The sequence below is a fragment of the Anabas testudineus genome, chromosome 13, assembly GCF_900324465.2.
Source record: "Anabas testudineus chromosome 13, fAnaTes1.2, whole genome shotgun sequence".
NCBI lineage: Eukaryota > Metazoa > Chordata > Actinopteri > Anabantiformes > Anabantidae > Anabas > Anabas testudineus.
The window spans coordinates 1,374,417-1,388,519 of NC_046622.1; the positions used below are offsets into that span (position 1 = coordinate 1,374,417).

The 14,103-nt window shown below is 41.3% G+C and overlaps 1 protein-coding gene across 3 annotated transcripts in view; it reads left to right on the plus strand.

The window, feature by feature from the left end:
- The first annotated feature begins 2,701 nt into the window (after positions 1-2,701).
- Positions 2,702-14,103, plus strand: part of si:ch211-137a8.2 (SPEC and KASH domain-containing protein) — a 28,094-nt gene continuing 16,692 nt past the window's right edge. For 2 of the 3 annotated variants that reach the window (XM_026369785.1, XM_026369786.1), the window contains exon 1: positions 2,702-2,956. The gene's annotated coding sequence lies outside the window, so the exon portion shown is untranslated. The remainder of the gene's footprint in view (positions 2,957-14,103) is intronic. The other variant, XM_026369790.1, reaches the window with a different exon arrangement.

Below are 14,103 nucleotides of genomic sequence, written 5' to 3' on the forward strand. Positions count from 1 at the left end.
AGAACTAAGCAGCCATCCACCTAAATTTACCATGTCTCTGGCTCGTGTTCAGCGTGAATTTCCCTCTTTACTCGTAGCTGTAATTACAGCACATTGTCTTGGTGTGATTGTCTCAGCCGAGATCCGTTCACCGTGGCTGCAAATAGCCTCAGAACCAGCATCTTATGTAATTTCCTGCTAAACGTGTTTTTGAAATACGCATTTATGTAACCATCCTACAACACGGGTCTCATTTACATAATTGCATAGAGATGAAGTCTCTGCACCTATCTGTGGCAGAGTGTGAGTGCTCATTTACATATATGCAAATGAAGCACACATGCATACATGAGAAGCAGACACTGATTTGTTGTGTCTGTCGCTCCTCCTCTGGTGTATGTGTTCTATGTGCTAGTGTGTGCACATGCATGTGCGCAGAACGTGGCATATTTACAACTGTGTGTGTGTGTGTGTGTGTGTGTGTGTGTGTGTGCAGCTAAACTCTGTGGGCGCTGACCTTCATTTTAATTAGCAGATATTCCCGTTCAGAGATTGGTGTGTCCTTTGATGACTTTAGGCCTCGTATCTGACGCCATTGGACTTCCAGCTGTACGAGTTCAGTCTCAGAACAACCATACAGTATCGTCCATATTGTCCTGCAGAGGTTACTGCAAACGTAACTATTGCACTTCACAGTTTGTTTGTTACCTGAAGCACATGAGCGTCCAAGCGGTGCTTCTCTTCCTCTCTCTCTTTTCACTCAGGCTCTCTGTGCTGGACCAGCAGCTGTCCTGGGACCTCTCTCTCTCCCAGATGAATCTGGATCTTTGTCCTTCAGGAGTCCCAGCCTCTTTCTTATCTCTCTCAGTCTTGTTCTGATCAGTTCCACCTGTGTTCACCCTCTGCTTTATGAGCTCCTTCAGCCCTCAGTTCTGGCAGATTGGGCTGTTTCAACCCCTCAGAAACCACTGTCCAGCAGCGGTTCTTGACCTGCCTACATTCTTAGCAGACCTTGAACCTGACCTTGCCTTTGCCTTACCCCTGGATTTGTAAGTCTGCTTAGATCAGACTCTGACCCTGATCTATCTCTCACTCTGCTTTTGGGATTGTGGACTGTGGTTTCTGATCACCGTGGTTCCTGGGCTTGCTATTCCCCTGTGACTCTGATCTCGTATTTTGGACTCTGGTACTACAACCACAGTACTACTCTGGTAGTACTGTGGTTGCCTTCTCGGACTCTGCTTTTGACATCGACCTGTTTCTGTACGTGAGCTCTGTCTTCTGAACGCTGTCCATATTTGGGTTGTTTTTGGTTTCCTGTCTAGTTTAGTGTTTGTTCTGTCCTGGTTCTCTTACCTCCCTGAGTCTGTCTAGGTTTTCTCACCCATCAGTGGTTTTTCCTCTTTTTTGGTTTCTGTCGCCTTCCTTTATATAATGTTCCCCTCACCACACTACATTTCCCATCATTCCCTGCTCCCTGAATCCAGTTCCTGTTTCCTGTCTTAGGTTTGTGTTGCCAGCCACGCCTCTTAAATAAACCAGTATTTAACCGATTGTAGTGTTGTCGGGTCCTCTTTGTAAACCGGTCGAGGTAACATAATCCTCTGTGTCATAAACTCTGATCTGGATAAGATAAACTAAGGCAAGAGTATTACCAAATATAATGTGCCTAAAATAACACAAAAAACAATTCAGATATTGTGTCTTTATTGAGAACAACCATAAAAACCTCACAGTGCTAGTGGAAAAAGTATGTGAACCCTTGGAACAAGCTAATTGGAGTCAGCAAAAGAAGACAAAGAAGAACATAGCACTACATCTGGTGTAAAAAGGGCACAGCACGGAGGTTTTTATGGTTGTTGTCAATAAAGACATGAAAGATGTGATTTTTTGTGCTGTTATTTACAGCACATTCTATTTGTTAATACTTTTGACTACTTTTGAAGATCAGATCACATTTTATGCCATGAAATTCTAAAAGGTTCAAATACTTTTTCTTTCCACTGTATGTGTATTTGGGTTTTTGCCTTTGTGTGTTGAACCAGGTTTATTGTCAGAACCTGGACATTGCTCGGTCTCTTCTTGGATCATATTCGATTAGATAAATTAGACAATTAGATATATGACTCAAATTTCCATCAGTTTGAAATTGTTATCTATAGTCTGAAATACTTCTTCACTGTGTGCTTCATGTCCTTAAATGTTCCAGGTTGCATGAAAATACTAAGTTTGTGCATTTTCCTTTTATTACTCTGGGAAGTTTTCTGCTGCTGTTTTCTAAACAGCACTGCAGCAGTGTTGTATTCCTCCAGCTCAGTTATGGAAATCATATAGCATGATTTTTTTATTATAGTATATTTTCCTGATTGTACCAAAACACACAGTTATCTGCTCTGGTTTTGAGACCTTTTATTTTTTTACGGTTTGACAACAAATCTGATTTAGGCCAGCAGGGCCGCGTCTCATTCCAAAATAAGAAATACTTTCACTTCACCTTCACTGGTGTCAGTGAACGCACCAGCAGGTAGAGTCATCATCAAACGAGCAACGGTGAGAAATAAACACATGAAATAAAAAATTAAAATTAAAATTAAACGTTTATGATGTGAATGAGTGTGAACTGGGACACGTCCGAGGGGGCGTCACTTTAAAAGTGGGACGCAGGAAGCAGCGTGACGCAAACGAGCAGCTACAGGTGTGTGTGTGTGTTTATGCAGACAGGTTACGTGGGGGCGTGGCCTGCAAACTACCTGCAGCAGGTAGTTTCGTGCTGCCTGCTGCTTTTCAGTCGCTGCTTTTCCTGTTGCAGGTTGAAGATAGTTCACCTGTAGAAGACTTTTATCACCCAGCTGATCACGAACAGAAGACTCACCTGAACACCGGAAGTCCGAAAGTGAGTGTCTGAACTTTTTCCCTCCTCCGGTTCGGACGCGTTTTGCCGTCGCACGTTTCGTGAGATGAGCTCATCCACCTGCGGGTAAGTGAACACACACACACACACACACACACACACACACACACACACGGTGACTGTGACAGGTGCTCTGCTGCTGTTTTGAGGAAACCTGTGACCTAAGGAGGTCATTTAGACAAGAACCAGTTTCTGTACCTGCACTGCCAGGTGTGTGTGTGCGTGCGCATGCGTGTTGTGGTGCACGCGTGTGGTGGTGCACGTACTGCAGAGAGGGACAGTCACTCATTGACTGGCTGCTGGAGTGGATCCAGTGTCCTGTTTGCCCTCAGGATATGAGTTTAGAGAGGAGCATGTGTTCCTCTGTCACCATGGCTACAGTGACATCATCCAAACAATCAATTCAAACATGTTTAAATGTTTTAGGAAGTGTTCAGGGATTAGTCCTCTTAAAGGTTTCCTGACAGGACAGATCTAAGATGGGATGAACTTTATTAATCCCTGAAGGAAACTGATCCAGACTGAAGCTGTGATGCTGTGTTAACATCCTCGGGCTTCGTTTACGGCGGTTCTTAAGTAGAACTGAACAGGAACGAGCATCCCAGGCGTCGAGTGTGTGTTATATCCACTACTAAGGATGCAGCTCGTTTGTTTCTATATCTCTGCTTCTTTTTGACCTTTGATTAAAACGTTGTTGCTGACGGAGAAGTCCTGTTGCTGGTTGCATTAATCTGAAGGTTGATTTATCTTAATTTTTTCAAACCAAAGTTATCGTCACTGATTTCCATCAATACTATTGATTTATTTTTTAATGTCTACATCCCCCTAGAGGAAAGGTGATTTTTACTGCAGAGCGAAATGATGTAGCATGATAAACATCCATTCAGAACAGTTAAAGGGGAATTAGGTTTCCACAACCCTGTGATCCTCTCTGAAACTGAAAAACGGAGGAACTTGAGTTTAGAAGAAAAACAAATGTAGAACAAGTTCAGTTGTCTTTGACTTTGCACTTTTAAACCTGAGATTCTTCACAGATACATTTAAGACTTGATAGACGTGAACTTTAGTTGAATTTCTCCGGACACAGTGTCGTGAGGAGCTTTAAGTTCAAACACAAGTAGCAGTAAGTTTACTCCCACAGCTCGTGTTATGTTGATGATCTTGCCTCAGGTGTGCACCCTGTGCTCATCTTCTTAATCCTCCTCATTGAACAGCGGCTACAGTACGACGAGCTGTTGGTGCAGGAAAGTGTTGCAGCAGTGAAACAGTTTCTCCACCCAGTGACGGAGCACTCAGACCTGTTTAGGACGTCCTACGGATCCTCTGCCACGCCTCAGCTGAAGATACAATAAACACGCTGATGTGTTTCTGTCTGCGGTTTCTGTTCATGTGATTTCTGTTGGATCCTTAAACAAACACTTTGATCCCTGAGATCTGCACAGATCATCATTAAGAACGTGTTTCCATCACAGTGCTGCACATGTTTCTGTTGATTTCATTTCTTTGCTTAAACGCAGGACAAAAATAAACAGCTGCATTTTTCCTTGGAGTCCTATTTTGAGGAAAATAGTATTTCTGTGTCACGTATTTGTTGCAGCAGCACCTTGTACATCAATACGACTGCAGTCTCACACGTATCCACACTGAGTTGCAGCAGCTGCCAGAGCTGGATTAGCATTAGGCAAAAGAGTGCGACTGCCAGACTCTGTCTGTGTTGCTGTTAATTAATGTTCATTTGAAAGTGTGATTATTTGAATTATTGTTTGGTGATTTGCACAACTGATTGAAAACAATGCATCTTGGTGATCAGACTAAATAATATGCAGAGAAAGTAAAAGATTAACTGGAAGATGGAATGAAGAAAAACACACAACAGTGTTCTATATATTACTATTTATATATAATTATTAATATGTCGGCTGAACCTCTGTATATGTGCGTATGTTTGCTTTTTATTTTCCTGCGGTCGTCTTGTCACTTGGTTCGAGTGGCTGCACGTGGCACAGTGTGTGTCCAGGTCACGTCCTGTATGGAGTCTGTAGCTGACGGGTCCAGTGACACTGGAACCGGGATGGCGTCACTGAGCTCAGATGCAGCTTTTATACTGAAACTATGTCACATATCACATAACTGTGTCTACAGTTTCACTACAGCCTGTGGTGTTTAACAGTGACCTGAGCTGAGGTAGATGGTTCGAGTTACCTGAGTGACTTTATGTTGAGAGTTCTGTTTGACTCTGTTCCCACTGGAACTATAGAGTCAACAGACTTAAAGCAAAGATATTTTTGTCTTGATGTCACGTTTCATTTTGCAGCTGCAGATTGTTTACTGGCACAGTGACAAGAAAAAGTATGTGAACCCCTTTGGTTTTCTGCATTACTTTGTAAAACGTGATGTGATCTTCATCTAAATCAAGAGTATTAACAAATATAATGTGAAAATAATAACTGACACTTTTTTTTTGTCAGTCAAAGTAGCTCTAGTCCCCACTTCCTAACTAATTATCTTAACAAGACCCCAGGTATGCTAACACCTGATTTCAGTTAGCTTTTTTGAGGTAACTATTCCAAGGGTTCACATACTTTTTCCACCAGCACTATTAGGTTTTTATGGTTGTTCTCAAAAATGTGAGTGTTTTCAGAAGTTGCTTGAATAATTAAAATGATTAATGCTGTTTAGATGATGAGGATACTTGTGAGTTGATGCTTGTAGTGAACAGGTGTAATGAAGACCTGAGGAGAATAAGACAGGTGTGTGAGGAAGAGGGAGTGGAAACGAAGAGGTGAGTGTGCAGCAACAGAGAGAAGAAGAAGAGTTAAAGAGAAAACTGAGCTGCTCCTCGGTTGATAAGTGTTTTGAAAGGCGTTAATGTGTTTCATTATTGTTGCCGAGTCTGTCCGACTTCATTATGACTCAGATTACTTTCATTGTGTCCCAAGGCTTCACCCCCCTCCCCAAGGCAGCAGGCCGCTCTGAGTCTAAGCTAGCTAACATCTGCATCTAATGTCCCCTCTGACGGCCATAACAACACATAATGTTATTGCACCATTAAACAGCCTGCTTCCTTCAGCTTTATGGCTGCTGTTACCTGCAGTACATCAACCGTCTGCACACACTCCGTTCACCTGCTTTCCACTGCAGGGCCAGACGAGGGCAGGAAGGGCGACGAGTCCAGGAGCGCTGGATCTGGTAACACAATCATGAGTTTGAACGTGATTCCTGTGAAATGACAAAGTGGCATTTGAGACAAGATCGAACAGAAGCGTTGTAGTAGTGTACGGTGACAATTATCATCAGCAGATCGACTTTATTCACCAAACATGCTCAGGACATAGTGAAGTCTGCTTCTTTGTCTTATGGGTAAATGCCCACGACAACAATCTCACAGGTATGAGTTCACTAATGTGCACATCTTACAAATCCTAATGTAATGCAATTCTTTTCTCTCTCCTCTTTCCATCTACCCCAACCAGCCGAGGCAGATGGCCGCTCATTTCGAGCCTGGTTCTGCTGAAGTCAAAGGGTGTTTTTCCTCTCTGCTGTTGCCTATTGCTGCTCTAAGGTCTTAACCTTTGTAAAGTGTCATGAGATGATTCAAATCCCTTCAAATTTGGTGACTTACAAATAAAAAACGATACCAGTCCAAACAAGACCAACTTAGTTTCTACAGTAAGGAGTCAAATTGATCTAGTTGGGCTTTTAAAATGGTTAAATGTGGTTCCACTGTGAAGTTCAGAAGGATTTAGCAGTGTTGGTATTCTTCTTGCTACAAATCAGGTTGCTTTGCCAAATGAATCTGCCTTACCACACCAGTGCTCCGTCTCTGGCTCAGCAGCTGCTGGTTCCGCTTCAGTTCCTCTGGACCAGCACAGCAGATTTTCCTCCTGGGCTCTGAGTTTCACATAAAAGAAAACTGGTTCAAGTGATATTTCTCTTCTGTGAAACATTAATTTATTTTTTTCCAGTGCTTTTATGAACAGCTTCCATCTTTATTTGTCCCTCGGAGTGAATTTACCCACAGTCAGTAATTTCACACAGGCAATACGAGTCTTTGAAAAGTCTTCAACGGTTTATGCATTAGCTGGTCTGTTTAATAGAAATATAATGTTCAGAGATGATAAACAATGACATATGATGAAGTCCTGACAACTTATCTTAGTGTACACTTACTTTAAATTGGACTAATTGGTCTGTGGCAGTGTTCCAGATAATGTTCTCATCACGTCAGCTCTGGATGTTAGAGATGAGAACATCTGGGAGGAATGGACGACTGTTCACTTTTCTGTTTTTTATCAACTTTCTTCCTCTGTGCTGTCAACAGCTGTGACTGGACTTATGTCTCAGATTTTTATTCCTAATTTCAACCAAATTACATTTTCACAGTCACAAGTCAAATCTAAGAGACGATGCACTGAATGATCTTTACGGCAAAGCTTTATTTGATCCTATGTATCGCTATGTGTGGAACTAGTTCTTCTGGTGGAGACCTGGCTCTTTGTCAAAACATGGTGAACTGGCTCCGAACCAGCGCTGGATCTGGCTTGGTGGAAACCGATCAGAACCTGAAACATGGTGTCACACTCTCGTCCTCTCCTCTCAGTGTCCGTGATCCTCGCTGCTTTTCCCAAACTGAAACGCTTTCTCTTCTCCGTCCGTGTAACTTACTGCACTCTGCTGGTTCATGATGCCACTTCCTGCTTAGTTAGTTTAACATTCAAATCTCCAGAGAAACGTATTTGGGTCATGAGATTAAGATCTGTGCAGTAAAAAGCTCTTCTGACACCTTTAGAAATTTCATAGTCCTCTTTAGCCTCAAACCAAATTTGACATAATCACTGAGCCTTGAACTATTAAGACATATCTGTCTGATTTGCTTTTATAAATCAAAATGTGGAAGAGGCTGAGGTTTCAATTCTTTTGTGGTGTTTTAAGAAGAATAATTTAGGGTTTGGAAAGTGAAGTGCAGTTTTCATTTTAAGGTCACAATGTGAGAATCATCTTTACAATAAACGGCTGTGCTGAGAATGCCGAATACATTCAGTGGCCTACGTTAGAGCTTCCATAGGGCAAATCTAATTATTGTGATGTGGACAGTGACAAGTGTTTTTATTCCCCGCTCAGTCAGTCTGTGTACGCTGTTAAAGGTTTATACTGTATGTGACGTCTTAAGTAAGTCGTCATCACCTCGTTCATTTTTAAGAACAGGCTGTAATAATTGTAAACGATCAGCCTCTGGAAGGATCGTTGGTTTATTACATTGCATTATATTGTAAAGCCGGTGACGTCTGGTTTCTGTGTCCTGGGCAACAAGTTTAACTCCTTTAGATGTTGTTTGTCCCAACTCTCATCCAAACCATATGAGTGTTTGTGTCTCTTGAGATTGCACTCCATGTTGTAGTAAGTGAGGACTTAAGTTTAGAGCGTACGGTGGCAAAAAAAGCATGTGAACCTTTTGGAATTTCGTGTTTTCTGAATTAATTTGTCATAAAATGTAAATGAATGAATGAATGAATGGATGCAGCGGGTTTCGGTCTTTTCATGATATTTATAGAAAAATATATGATGTCACTAAAAGTGTTTGTCTCTCTTTCTCCCTTTGGCTGTGACTCTAGTCTTTGTCAGGTATGTTAGGGATGATTTTCAAACTATCCACCCATTCTCACTGTCTCCTTTTCCATCTCAGCCCCCCTACCCCCCAAACTCTGATACAAACTTAGGCTGTTGAGATCAGGTGTCATTAACCCCCCCACTCCTCCTCTCATTCGTCTTTCTCTTTCTCTAAAGGCTGTTTGTTCCCTCTCTGCCTCCTTTTGTACGGAGAAGACAATAGACTGATTCTGGGGGCAGAAAGGAGGAGGGGACAAGAAGGGGGGAGGATTCTGATCATGGTGTGGCCTATGATCCTCAGGTTTAGGCTGTATGTTGTATCTGTTACAAAATGAACTGTCTCCTAATTCTGCTTTTAGAGCAGGACGTTGACTTCATGCAGCAGAAACCAGGACACAGTGCTGATTTAGTGTTTTAAGCATCGCAGCAGAACACGCTTCAGACTCTACGAGGCTGCTATTGTTCAGTTGTGTTGCTGGTCGACTCGAGGTCCAGCAGGTGGTGACGTCCTGAGGAAACAGAGCAGGAAAAGAAGAGGACAGTCCGGTTGTGTAGGAGTTTAGTTTATGAGTGACGCCGTGTTAAATATTAGGTGTAAATTATTCTTATTATCCACACGTGAATTTCTTTTTAGTTTCTGTACATACCTACAGGGAAATGAATTTCCAGTATACTCGGATATGAATTCATTTGGTGTGGACACAACCTTTTGAGGATGTATGTTCATGCAGAATCCTTCTCGATCCTCTCTGATTATTATCCAGATGATACACCAACCGGGCCGAAGAAGGACGTGAAAGCTGGACGTTAAACGCACACCTGATGTGACTGTAGACAACTTTCTAATGTATTCAACATATTAAGTTGTTGAAGTGCTGCAGACTCCAAACTTTACATAACTACACAGACGTGTTATTTGTCCGTTTGTCCTAGCAGGTAGTTTCAGATGGCTTCCTTCCTTTGGCTGCACGCCACCACTGCACTTGTTGTTTCCAGGCTCAGAGAGCAAGATGCTCAACACTGTCAGTGAGACTGAAATGATGCTTAGTGTGGTCAGAGGGTGGTCGTGTAAGCTCAGGTTTCAGGTGCGTGTATCCTCATTTGTCTCAGGACACAGACATTATTTGAATCAGTCTGGCTTCTAATAGTCTTCACTTCCTCTCACCTTCATCCCCTCCTCAGCTGAGGAGCACTCTCCTTCTTAAGCAGCCACACTCTTAATAGGAGCCATTCATCTCTTTTTCTCACTCCTGGGGTTTTTCAGTGCTTCTCTCCAGCATTTTTCAAACTGCACCTGCTGTCCTGTGATTTTTCTTTGCACACACGAGATGTTTGATGCTAGTTTGATTAGAGTTCCTAAATGTTAAGGTCACAACTAAATGAAGATTTAACCCTGTTTTCCAGTTGCACATGCAGCAATGAACAAATGAAAAACTAAGAAGTATTAGTTTATATGTGGTTTCATTCTGCAGCATTAGGTGGGAAATAAAAAAAAGTTCAAATTCAGCATTTTTCCTCTTTAATGTTTTGGTCTAAAACACGGTGTGCTGAGAAAAACGTTTTATTTTTACTAATATAACTTAAATCTTCGTGTCACAGCATATTAACAAATACACATGTATCAAACCACCGTTTGCTGCTGTTTCCACCTTAGTTTTTGTGTTTGAGCTACACCAACCTGTTGCTTTGCTATTTCTGAAGCTGTGTGTTTTATTTCATCTCAAAACAAGCAGCAGCTTCCTGGTACTGTAGAAATAACCTGAATTGAAATAATGGCGATAAGTTCTTCTTCTACCACTGGGAAACAAGCTGTACTAACATGCAGATATGGTTTGATGTGAGATTTGTTTCACCTCTTACCGTTTGCAAACTAGTATCTAAAAGTATCTGTCATGTCAGACAAATCCCAGTGATGATGGCGACCTATGAACTCTGTCCAGGACAGACTTGATATTTGTAGCTCCCATACTGGTAAAGATGGAAGATAAAATGTTTTCTGTACGAATCATATGGACGATATAAATACCTCAGTGAGTGTAGTTCACATTCATGAAGCCTTTTTTATTTTTATATCATAAATAATGCTGCTTTGCTCTGACAGAGACTGATTTAACGTCGTCTCAGGACATGGACTGCATGTCTTCTGACCACTCTGCTAATAAACCTGCATATAAACGGACCTCTGGCCTTCGTCCCTCTGTTATTTAACTGCAAGTGTCAAATGTCTGTCTCAGGCCACAGACTTTTTATTTAAATGACTTTAAGTTGAGTCCTCAGAGTCTTTACTTCTTTCCCTCTCACTTTAATCTCCTCTTCAACTCCATATCACCATCAGGTCCAACAAAAGCCATTTTCTTAATCTTAATAACATGAATTCAGTTCCTTTCCTGCCAGTGAACAGCAGAGGTGGTGATATCCTCGTCATCTCGGGGGACAGGTCCTTAAAGCAGAGATGAGCTGCCTATCCTTGTTCCCTCGTGCTGACCTGTCTCCCTGCTTCTGCAGTATACAGCAGCATATACAATAGACATGTCAATATTATATAATCTGTACAAATAGGCAGGTATTAAACAAAAAGCAGTTTCCCGCTGTATCAGCTAAAATGACATGATAAAACTAAAGTAGCTTTAAAAATTGGGACAACCGAACACTATCTGACCTTATATGCAGTGAAAAGATTTTTCATGTAAGCAGAGGAACTTCAGACATTCAAGATAAAGGTTCCTGAAAATAGATTGTCTTTAAGTTCACTCAATTAAAGCAGACCTGCACACGAGGATCTGATAAGTCCGATATACCATCCACTCAGGTAGGAAATGTCGTTAGTGTAGTTACCTTGAAACAAGTTAATCAAAAGCAAATGATGGTGGACACAAATTTTTATCTTTAAATTAGAGAGAAAAAGACTCAAAGATCCAAAAAAGTGTCATTTTGTTATAATGTATTTCATGTTGAAATTGGATGATCAGACAGTCGACTGACCAGTGGAGAAAATACAGAAAATTCGCAGTTTCCACTTTGGGTTTTTTTTGCAGGCTGCCAGTGGTTAAACTGGGAACTGAAGCTCACTTGTTTTTGGATTGTTGAATTAATTCTTCAATATGGAAATTACTGATGCTGTTGTTCTTATTGATGGGACATTCTCCATAGGAAGGACACTGTACTAGTTGCTAGACCTCAGATTACTTTACAGATATTAAAACTGGGCACGACAGCTTCCATAAAATAACTTGGATACAGGAAACATGTAAAATCCAGTCAGATGTTAATTATTTTACTTTAGACTGGGCTGGCTCTTTATTCTGATGGACTTTTGTTGGAGGCATCAAAGTCACTGACGGAGAACACAATGAAATTCTCTGGTATTTGAATAGTTGGAATCCTGCCTTACAGCTGATGCAAATTAAGTTTGGGTGTGTGTCTTATTCAAACCATGCCTACTTATGGAAAACTACCAGACACAAACCTGTTGTTGTCTTTGTATTCACTCATGTTGTACAGGTTCCTCCCAGGTTCACAAATCCTCAAATACCCCTCAGAAATACAGAGGACATGACCTCAGTGTCCTCAGTGGTAGCTGCAACTCTGCAGAGACACTTGACTTGTGTGTTAAATAGTGCCTGTGACAGGGATCAGCAGTTAAGAGTCAAAAGCGGAAATGGAATGAATGAAAAATAAGGTCCATAATGATCATTAAACCATCAGAGTGTGTGTGTGAGAGCCTATCAGCAGTGCACTGTGTTGTTGGGCTCTGCAGCTGGTGACTCATCAGCAGACAAAGATGCTCTCTCTCTCTCTCTCTCTCTCTGTTTGTCTGGTGAAGCTACAGAATGAAGCTCCATTCACACTTTCAGATCACAGGGGAAAACAGAGTGTGTGATTGTATGTGTGCATCCACATGTGCAACAGATGCTTTACATCAATGTTGATTCTGTAGAGACTGAGGTGGTAAATGTCTTCGTCCAAACTGACACTGTGTCTTTGTTTAGCATCTTTATACTTCACAGTGAAGGAAGCTGTTGTTATTCATCAAATTGAATTGGAATTATCAAAGTGCGGACACTGACTGCTCGGCCTTGTCTCCTAACATTTACATTAACACTACTAAATGAAGAGTCCGCCCTGAGATAGACCGGTACCATGTACCCCTGTGGACAGGTTGCCAAAATGCCTGGGCCGACCGACTTGGACTGTTTTTTTCTCAGAGACACACATGCTTCTCCTGGTGATGTCTAGAGACGATCAGGGGTCCAGTGCATATCCGAAAATGGTCTAACCCTCCTATAGTGTTTTGAAGTGTGAGAACAGGGAGTCTGGAAGTTGTCACATATACAGACAACACATGTCTGTGTGTTGTCTGTATATTAATACACACATGGTTGATGGGGGGGGGTGTTGCTTATTAAAGGTGAACTTCACTGAACTGTGAAATCACTGATGGATCCACATGTGGTTCTCTTTAGGAGCCAGTTTGGGTTTTGTCTGTGTTCACCTCTGTCCTCTAGTGAGACGTGGGATTGTCGAGGTCTCAGGCTGGTATATGTGTCCTCTGAATTAAATTATCTTTGCAGCTTAAAATATGTTACTGCATGTTCAAATAAATGTAGCGTCCTGATGAATATTTAGATTTTTGCATGATTCCTTTTATTCATTATATTCATTCATGTTCAGAGTTTCTATTTTACATTTTGATCTTATGCACCTCATTATATCATCTAGTTGGATTAAAGATGTTTGCATGGACACTGCTTCATCTGTGTTAACTTCATTACTAATGGTTAATCTCAGCTGTAGCTGAACGGTTTCCGTTAAAATTTTCTTTAATTCTTTTTACACCTTCATTTTTTCCCCTCAGCCTCCTCACAGTGTAGTTTCTCCTCTGAACTAGGTGACAACAGGCTACGTTCACAGAAACCTGACAGTTTTTAGTGTGGGCTCATTAGTGTTTTTGAATATTTTAGTATAGCTCTCGAAAATGAGGGAAGAGTCATTCAAAAGAGGACAAAGGAGACACGTTCTGGTTAGTTCTGCTTTCTTTAAATTAAACCAATATGCAAAGTCACTATTTTATGATTGCAAAGTCATCCAGTGAAGGAATTTATTAGATTTTATTGAGCCATTAGTTTTATGAGGAGAAGGTCAGAGCCAGGACACAGACAGTTGTCAGCTCTTGGTCAGGATTATGCTTCTGTTTTCCATATTTCCCATTTTCCATCCATGCTAAAATAAGACTCTAGTACATTTGGGCCTTTTGAAATAGTCTGTTGTAGAAAATGTCAGGTTTTTGTGCAAGAAAACCTCCTTTGTTAGCAGCATGAATGTGTCCTTTTCATACACATAAATCTGGCTCTCAGTAGTGTTGTGTTCTTGTACTTTAATATGACAATTAAAAGATATAGTGAGTTCTTTTTTTCTTCACTTCAGCCACTAAACAGGATGAAGTGTTGTTGCTCATCTTTATAAATAAAATTGAATTTAATTCAATCACAGCATCGGTCATCTGCCTCGACCGGTTGGGGTGAGTGGAAAAAGAAAAAGCAGGCAACAAAAAACAACAAGCAGCAGTAACACTGGACAGGTTGGTAGGACCAGTAACTGGACTGTGG